This window comes from Aplidium turbinatum, chromosome 2 (assembly GCF_918807975.1).
Source record: "Aplidium turbinatum chromosome 2, kaAplTurb1.1, whole genome shotgun sequence".
NCBI lineage: Eukaryota > Metazoa > Chordata > Ascidiacea > Aplousobranchia > Polyclinidae > Aplidium > Aplidium turbinatum.
The window spans coordinates 30298497-30308274 of record NC_137473.1 but is presented as its reverse complement, the minus strand read 5'-3'; positions in this window follow the sequence as shown (position 1 = coordinate 30308274).

Genomic DNA, 9778 nt, shown 5'->3' with positions numbered 1-9778 from the left:
ATTGTTGTTTAAAACTTTAACATCTTAATAACACCAGTAAACTTTTAATTCTGTGCTGTAACTGTCAAATCCGATTTCTTAGTTAAGCGCCCTTTTGCTGCACCAAACAGCAAATCACTTGTTTTTTACATTGATTCAACGTTGAAGCAACGTGATGGCTCATTTGCTGTCTGGGATTGATGTACAAACACAACAGACCCAGCGGCCATTTTGTATCACTGTCTGGCTCCTAATTTCAAAGCAGCACGTGGTTACCACGCATTTAACGCGTGACTTGTTGCTGTGGCCAAATGCGTATTTTTCCATTTTCTTAAAGAAACAAAGTTACTTCTCTATTATTTTTTAGTTTAAATAAAGGTTTGTGTGTGCATGATCGCTACACGTTGGAGCCGTTTTGATACAAGCGTTTTCTTCTTTGCAGCAGCAAAATTAGAAATCCGGCTCCCAAAGTTAAAACGAAGAGAAAATAGGTGACGTATGAAAAGAAAGATTTTAGGATGGATACCGTTCAATCCTTCTTTTGACTTGGTTTCCACTGAACAACTGGGTAGTTTAGCTGTAAATAACCAACTTTTAAATATCAAATTTCTTTGTTTGTTTCTTATAAAGCGCACCGCTGCGCATTATCGCTGTTTCTCCTGCGCTGCGCATTACCCAGATTGACTATAGATTGTTTATCATTTAAAATAAAGTTTTGGTGATGGTTTGAATTTGGTCAAGTTTAGGTGGCCACCAGATGGAGCTAGTAGTATTTTGGGACTTAGTATTAACTTAGTTGGTTAGATCTATGCTTGTGCTTTCCAACGATATCAAATCTGTTGAAATTGAACAAGAAATGTATATTTAAAGTAAACTTTTGATAATGGTTTGAATTTGGTCAAGTTTAAGTGGCCACCAGATGGAGCTAGTGGTATTTTGGGACTTGGCATTAACTTAGTATGTTAGATCTATGCTTGTGCTTTCCAACGATAGCAAATTAGTTGAAATTGAACAACAAATGAATAAATGGGAGACAATTTTCTTCAGGTGTTTTTCAGTGCATTTCCACCCCGTACTTCCTCCTTTATAATGGTCTATTCCAACGTGTGTGACGTATGATGACGTCATCATCCAGTTCACTTGACCGGCAGGGCGAATTGTGAAAGAGCACCGATAAAATCTATCCTCTAAGCCAGGGGCGGGCAACTTCTCCAGTCGGCGGGCCAGATATGGGAAAATGAAGTACTTGGCGGGCCGGATTCACGAATTGCTACATTAATCGCGTATTTATCTACTTAGACAAGAAATAAATCGTATGTAATGTAAACTTGAAGTTTAAAGCATAGAGATCAAAAACAGTATTTAATGAATTTATCAACAATTAGCGTAATGTTCTTCAATAGCTGCTGAAGTTAGTGAGACATCTGTGGTCGATTTCGGTAACACTTTCATTGCAAAGCAAACATAAGGCCTACTGCTTACGTTTCTTGGCAAAATCAATGGGAAAATATTTATTGTAAATTCATAATCTAATTTTAACTGAAAACAAAGAATCTAAAAACACAAAGAACTGAAGAATAACTAACAGTCACTATTATTTGCATACGTTCTCCATTTAATTATTACACTACTTAGCCAAATTTCACTTTGATTTATTTTTCCGGCTTGAGGCGAGGTTTCAGACTGAAGGAGATTCTTACAAGAGACAAAGAAAAAGGATGGAAGGGCCTGTTTATGACGTAACATAATATGCTTGTCACTTGACTAAAAACCGAAAACAAAGAGTCAAAGAACACAAACAACTAAAGAATAACTAACAGTCAGTATTATTTGACGTAGTAAGCAAGTAGTGAGTGATTGCGGCAGAGTGTGGCCGCGGGCCACATTATCAAGTAAAGAGAGGGAACTGTCTGCGGGCCGCTCAAAATCCCGTCGCGGGCCGGATCTGGCCCGCGGGCCGTATGTTGCCCGTCCCTGCTCTAAGCAGAAGTCGGCAAACTTTCTGTACTACTGGGCCAAATCTACAAACTTCCGGTAACGTGCGGCCACGTAAATTTCAACCTATAAACAATCGCCACATTATCCTTAAAATCATGGCGCACCTGCAACTCCTATTCCTGTGTCTATTGCACAATGAGACGTGTTTGTTGCCGTTTCATATTTAGTATCAAACACGTATTAAAACGCAATGCATTGTTTTTATTTGCTTATCATTTATCAATCTGAAGGATGATGTTGTTTCTGTTGTCATGGCCAAGGTGTTTAAATCAACTGGCAACTTTGTTGATGATATTTGCAATACGTCATTCAAATGACGATCTGACAGGCGAGTGCAAAGTTTATTCTTTGCGTAATTCATTTTCGAAAAGAGCTGCTTACAGCAATATGTGCTTCCAAACCGGAATGGCCCGTTTCGGCGAGTCCGATTCGACGAGTCCGATTCGACTAGTCCGATTCGGCGAGTTCCCTATTCGGCGAGAGCCTTTTTCGGCGAGTGCCCTATTCGGCGAGTTTTTGAAATTTTTAAAAGGAAATTATCGGGTACCGTAGCCTAATTACAATTGCCGTTTTTACATCGTTTTAACGTCGCTAAACGTTGAAATCGTGCAGAAAGGAATAAAAATAACATGTTTGAACTAATGAACTATTAAATTAAAATTCGTCATGTCAGTTCAGTTGTTTTTATTTTTGACCATCATATCAAAAACAATACACGTCGACATAGCAAAGGTGTAGAAAAAGGTAGAAGCGACAAAACGCGAACGTTAAAACGTGCTTGTGACCGAAGTAAGTTATTGAGTTGAAAGAAATTTGGCACGGTCGCAACACCTTCAGAAAAATTTAAGATATGAAGGGAAAATAAAACAAAGAAAATGTTACAAAAAAAATCATGCTTATGTGTATAAGTTAGTACTTTTGAATAGTTAAAATGATTAGTTTGGATCAACAAATGAGAACCCATTGTAGTAACAGAATGAAAAGGCTAACCAAATGTGTGGCCTATCGTTTTAACGTCGCTAAACGTTGAAATCGTGTAGAAAAGAGAACTTTGCTGACTAGGATACGTTGAAACTGAAAAACATTCACAGAAGCCCTACGATACGTTGCATTTTTAAGATAATGTATTCAGACGTTGAATCAATGTACAAATGAAATGTTATGCTAAATGGGTTCTTGGAACAATTCGAAGGGCTTCTGTGAATGTTTCTCAGCTTCAACGTATCCTAGTCAGCAAAGTTCTCTTTTCTACACGATTTCAACATTTAGCGACGTTAAAACGATGTAAAAACGGAAATTTTTGCTGGTTGGGATAACTGGGCTACGGTACCCGATAATTTCTTTTAAATCCAAGCTGTAGGCCACACATTTGTTGATCCAAACTAATCATTTTAACTATTCAAAAGTGCTAACTTACAGACATAAACATGATTTATTTTATTTTTTTTTGGAACATTTTCTTTATTTTATTTTCCCTTCATATCTTAAATTTTTCTGAAGGTGTTGCGACCTTGCCAAATTTCTTTCCATAGGCGCCGACTTTTCAAAAAACCTTGGGGGGCGAGAAAGGTGATAACGTCATAACCATAGCGCTATTTACTCAATTAAAATAGTCTTTGATTAAGCTTAGTGTCGTGTTTATATTAACAAATAGGTCGCAAACCGAATTTATTAGAAGCGCTGCTTGAAAGGATTAGTTTTACGCACGCAGTACGCCTAGTCGTAAAAATTTTGATATTGTTAGCTCATAATTGGAACTGTTGGAAAACAAGCCGATTCATTTCCTTTTCGTGCGAGTGAACAACAACGATCAAGACAGTGAAGTTATCGAAATAAAACGCAAAAAATCATGATATCAAGCAGAGTGAAAACCCGGTATCAGTTTAATTAACCTCGTTTCGCTAATTACTTACTTTCAAAGCGTTGACAACGGCGAAGTGTTTTCTCTTCTGTTTTTTATCGAAAGTCTTTATAGTCTTTTATTGAATACAGTAGGCTATACTCGAGTAAAGGTCGAGATGTTCGCAAGTGATTTTCACCTCAAAAAGACAAGTTCAACTAACACGGGACAAGCTGTTGTCTCCAGCTCAGCAATTTTCAAAATGAACGCACTAAAAATCATTGTCGACGTAGATTACGGATTGTGAAATCGCGTCGGCTTAAGTGAAAGTTTTGAATACGTTTATTTGCAGTGATTCAAACTTAATTTTCAAATTCAATGATTTCTTGTCAATTCTAAACTTTATGCACTTGTTGAGCAATATGCAAAGCTCACGAGACAAAACAGAAAGAGGAGATCATTTTTTTATTTTTGCGTGTAGGATATAATCGTTCTTATTATTACGTAACATATTCCATGATCGTTAAAGTCGATGTCAAACCTTAGCGGCCGCATAAAACAATGATGTCAGGTTAGCTAGGTGATAATAGCGGTAAGAGACGTCGTTAATGCAGGCAATATCTGCGACCAAGACCATTAAACACCTTTTCTTTTTTCGATTTTCAATTTAATTCTCACACATTGCAAAAACAATGCGTTCTGTTGAATCACAATTGATCTCACAGCGGGAAGACCTCGTTGAAAATAGCGCGTCTAATTTAGCTGGTTTACTTAATATTGCAGTGAATAGTTACGTGACTATTCCAGCAGTACTCTACCATCTACTTTGAAATTTCCATACCGTATGAGACAGTAGCGTAGCCAGGAATTTTGAAAGGGGGGGGGTTTTGACCACCCAACAGCGGGGGGTCTGGGGGGCCTCCCCCAGAAAATTTTGAAAAATTGCTTCGAATTTGGTGCATTCTGAGAGCATTTTCAACAAAAATGTGGGTACAAATATTCCTGTAAAATGGTGCTGTCCGGTAGCATAGCAAAAGGATAAGATCATGTTTTCTTCGGCATTTTTCGGAAAAAAAAGCTACGTCTCTGTGTTTTCTTGTTGCTAATTCCTGGCTGAGATGTTTGAATGTTTGGTATTGGCAAAACTCGCTCTTTTAATGCAATTTTGTTTAAAATTAGGCAATTTGTTTTTAGACTGAAAGCATCATTCTCAATATCGTGACGTCACACGCGTGCCTAAGGGGGGGGTTGTAACCCCCAAAACCCCCCCCTTGGCTACGCCACTGGTATGAGATAGCCATGCGCGAGCTGCTGTTTTGCGGGCAAGAGCAACGTAGGCTTTTCTTGCTTTCGGCATTTTTTAAGTCCGTTTAAATTATCTAAATCTCCTTCGCGAAGTGTTTTATATTTGAAACACCACTTGTCATCACCATTTTTGTTGCCCCTCAACCATAAATTTACGGGGGGCACCGGCCCCCCCTGAAGTCGGTGCGTATGTTTCTTTCAACTCAATAATTTACTTCGGTCACAAGCACGTTTTAACGTTCGCGTTTTGTCGCTTCTACCTTTTTTACACCTTTGCTATGTTGACGTGTATTGTCTTTCATATGATGGTCAGAAATAAAAACAACTGAACTGACATGACGAATTTTAATTTAATAGTTCAAACATTTTATTTTTATTCCATTCTGCACAATTTCAACGTTTAGCGACGTTAAAACTACGTAAAAACGGCAATTATAATTAGGCTACGGTACCCGATAATTTTCTTTCAAAAATTTCAAAAACTCGCCGAATAGGGCACTCGCCGAAAAAGGCTCTCGCCGAATAGGGAACTCGCCGAATCGGACTAGTCGAATCGGACTCGCCGAATCAGACTCGCCGAATAGTAGCAGACCCCTTCCAAACATACACAATACACATTACACGTTTTGCATTGTCATACAGATGAGAATAGGTGGATTTCTGGACATATTCTTTATAAAAGTTGGCAATTGGAACTGAATCGTATTTGGCCTTCCAAGCCTTAAAGCAGCCGGCGGCCATCGTGGCCATGGCCGCTAAGTAGTGCTTGAATGACCGCCGGTGCTACCTCCTCCGTCGGCCAAGTTTGGCCGCCGGTTTCTTCTAGCCAATCATTTAATTTCGCAATAGAATGATCGTGGATTAAATGTCGAAAATATGTAGTATCAAAGAGTGACGTAGAATTAGATCAGCGCATCATCATCATACTGTTGTATTGAATATATTCAGCTGCGATCACCAGCGCTGTAAGTCTTGTTTGCAATTCCCGATGTTTATTTTAACAAAGTGTTAATCCGAAGTGCTAATTTACATCGGCTGGCAATATTGTCGTTTTTATATCGATTCAATGTTGTCGGACATTGAATCGTTGTTAAAAAGGAGAACTAGGTTAGTTGACATCCGTTGGTAAAACACTTGTCTTCATAGTTGAAAACGCTGTGGGTTAGTGACTTCACACCCTCAATGGTGACATCATAACGGAATAAATGGTCAGGTTTTATGAAAGGCGGTATGCACTGCAGTCAGGGCTCCCACTCGGCATAAAATCATAAAATAGCATAAAATTTCACCCCTATCATAAAAAGTCATAAAATTGTCATAAAATTTAACCATTGGCATAAAAAAAAACTTTAAATCCAAATTACCTTGATTGGAGTGAGTGATCTTTTTAAGCAGTGTTTATTTTGCCTAAAAAGTAAAATCAACTTTTGGGATAAAAAGGCAAAATAAAACTGAAGGGTATTTTACCTACAAGCCTATATGTTAACTTGCTGATGATGATCCTGACTCTTGCTGCTTGCAGTGAAAATAAGGAAACTGAAGTTTACCATTGCCATTGTAAGTTGTTGCTTCATATCGGCATGGATGGACCAAATGTTAATAACAGTTTTCACTTAAAGCTGGTAAAACAATTGCAAGAAAACGTTGACACAACAGTTCTTGATTTAAGGACATGTTCTTTGCATCCTGTACACACAGCATTTCGACGAGGTTTTACAGAATTAGCCTATGATATTGACGGTTTTTTGGAAGACCTCCACTTTTTTTTCAAGTATTTCAGTGCCAGAAGAGAAGACTTCTTAGGAATGCAGGATTTAACAAGCATAACCGCACATTTTTTAAAACAGCCTTCACAAACTCGCTGGTTAGCAATGAAGTATGTTGCGGTTCGTGTTTTAGATCAATATCCCAATATTAAGGAATATTTTCTGATATTTCTACCCAAGGAGAAGCACAGTTCAAAAAACCGACAGATATAAGCGGATATGCAAGAATTTAAATGATCTTTTGGTTGAAGCAACGCTGTCTTTTTGCAGTTACATTGCAAATGATTTTGAGGGATTTTTACAACCTTTTCAAAGTAATGAACCCAAAATTCATCTGATGTACCCTGCTATGTGTAACCTTATTTCCAACATGATGCACAAGTTTGTCAGCAAGAAAGCTCTTTCCAGCGATGCTACTACAAATATTGGAATTGATGTTGGGAAGAACGAAAATTTGAAGCCTGTAAATTTAATTGATGTTGGTACTAAAGGAAAGCAATTGCTATTAGATCCAATTATTTTCAAAATCAGACCAAACAAATTTCAGAAATTGGTGCATGAATTTCTACAAAAAATCTATTAAATATCTGATTGATCATTTGCCTTTGAATCAACCAATACTGAAATATGCTCAGTATCTTCACCCAGAGAAACGAAGTGCTCATGGTGCTACCAATGCCATCTCGAATTTGACCATTGGAGTGGCTAGTGTGATGAAGGGATGTCTTTCATCTGTGTTTGACATACTTAACTCAACAACAGTAGAAGAGCTTTGCGACAAGGTTAGGGACCAGTGGCTGAGGTACCAGTATGAAGATGTTGAAGAGGAATGGTATAAAAAAAGCACAAGTGATACCACTAATGAGTTTACAACTTCCAAAAGTCAACATAAATATTCCTATTGGCAAGATGTCTTAGAAAGATGTGGGTTGCTGCTGGCTGGTAAGTATGAAAACACTCAATCAAGCTACAAACGAATTGACCACCATTGGCTGAAAATAGGACAATCGCTTGACGAAAATGGTACTAAAAATACACCCAACTTACCAATCTTGCTCTAACTGTTTGCGCATTAAGTCACGGAAATACTGCTCCTGAATGCGGCTTTTCAATTAATAAGGCTTTACTTGCCAGCCATGGCTACGCAATACAGGAAGATATGGTACCATTGTATCTTTGCGAATTGTTAAAGAATGGATCAATAAGTTTGGAGGCACTTTAAAATTTCCTATCACACAAGAACTTTGGCAACAAGTAAAAGAAGCAAGAAGTAAATATATGGCTTTTTTGGAAGAAACAAAGATTTTGAAAGAACGGGAGAGGCAGAGTTGCCAAGAGCAAGAAGATGCTACAGGACTTGAAACACAAAAGCTGCCTCGTAAGGCCTTGCTGAATGATGAGATTGAGAGATGCGAGATTGGGTTGAAGACTGCAGAGAAAATTATTGAGCAAGGGAATGCTAAGCTGCAAGAGGCTCTTTCTAGTAAAACACTTTATAAAAACGAACTATTGTCTGCGCAGGCGAAATTAGTATTGGCCTTGAGAGAAAGCGTCGGTGCGATAAAGAACTGGCTGCCCTTAAATTGAAAAAAGTGAAGTTGGGGTGAAACGTAAGGGTTATTACTGCTCACCATACTTTACATATTTGTAAAGTGGAGTAGTGGCTTTTCAAAAGTTTTTGGAACGTTATAAACTGGAGGGCAGCCTTTGTGTTACACTTTCTGTACCTTTGTTTGCTTTGTTTTTTAATTTAATTGCATTTCTTCCTGTGGCTAATTGTGTTTTATTGTGAAGTGGAAAAGTGGTGTTTCAGTATAATTTTTGGAAAGTTGTAGAATGTAGGGCAGGTTTTGAGTATGAACATGTGGCCAAATGTTCATAATCAACCACTTTGTATTGTGAATCGAAGCAATGTTATTCATTTTTAAAGTCTAATACTGAAAATTTTACGAAGGAACCATACCTGGTAGTTTTCACATTTAAGTATTTTACATTGTGAGAATGTGGTGTGGTTGTTCTGAATTCAGTATAATAAGCAATGCTGCTGTAAAAAGTGTTGGTTTAAAATAGTTTTGCCAATTTTTAAACCAAAACACTTTTTAACGATTGTATTTTTACCATTCCAAGTCGTGCAATTGTTGTGTACATGACCTTAAAAATTTGCCCAAAACATAAAAAAAGCCACAAAATTGTACTGAATATCATAAAAAAAGCATAAAAAATAGCCTGTTTTGAGCATAAAATCATAATAAAATTGGACAACTCTAGCGTGGGACCCCTGTCTGCAGTTGAAACAATTTACTGAGCTGTGAGCAGTTAAAACAATTTAGGGTCGTTAGATGGTCCCGCAATACCGGATTACAATCCCGATAAAGCATTTAATGCGTGGTACAACGATTCTATTGCTGGACGTCGCCCAGACTTTAACAACGCTAAGTGATCATTTTAACATTGTTGCAAGTTTAATGCTATTTACTTGTGCTATCGTTATTGTATTTTGGCCTCCAAGCACGCAGATTTGGCCGCCGAGAAGGAGCTCTCGGTAGGCCACGATGGCTGCCAGAAAAAAACACGAGTTTTAAGGCCTGGCCTTCAATATGTTGAATGATTGAAGTTCAAATTATTTCCATTTTAATTTTGAGTAACGTCAGACCATAATTTTGAGAGATTTTGTAGCGTACATGGGAGTTACCGAGTAATGCCGGGACACATGTTAAAGGACTTTTTGTTATAATATAAAATAAATTCATGCGTAGATAATGATGAAACTTTAGTTAATGCACTAAAAGTAAGATCGTTCGAGGGCCGCAAAAAGTTTGTCCGCGGGCCGCATTTGGCCCGCTGCTCTAAAGCAGTTTGCCGACCTCTGCTCTAAAGCAACTGCTTGCAA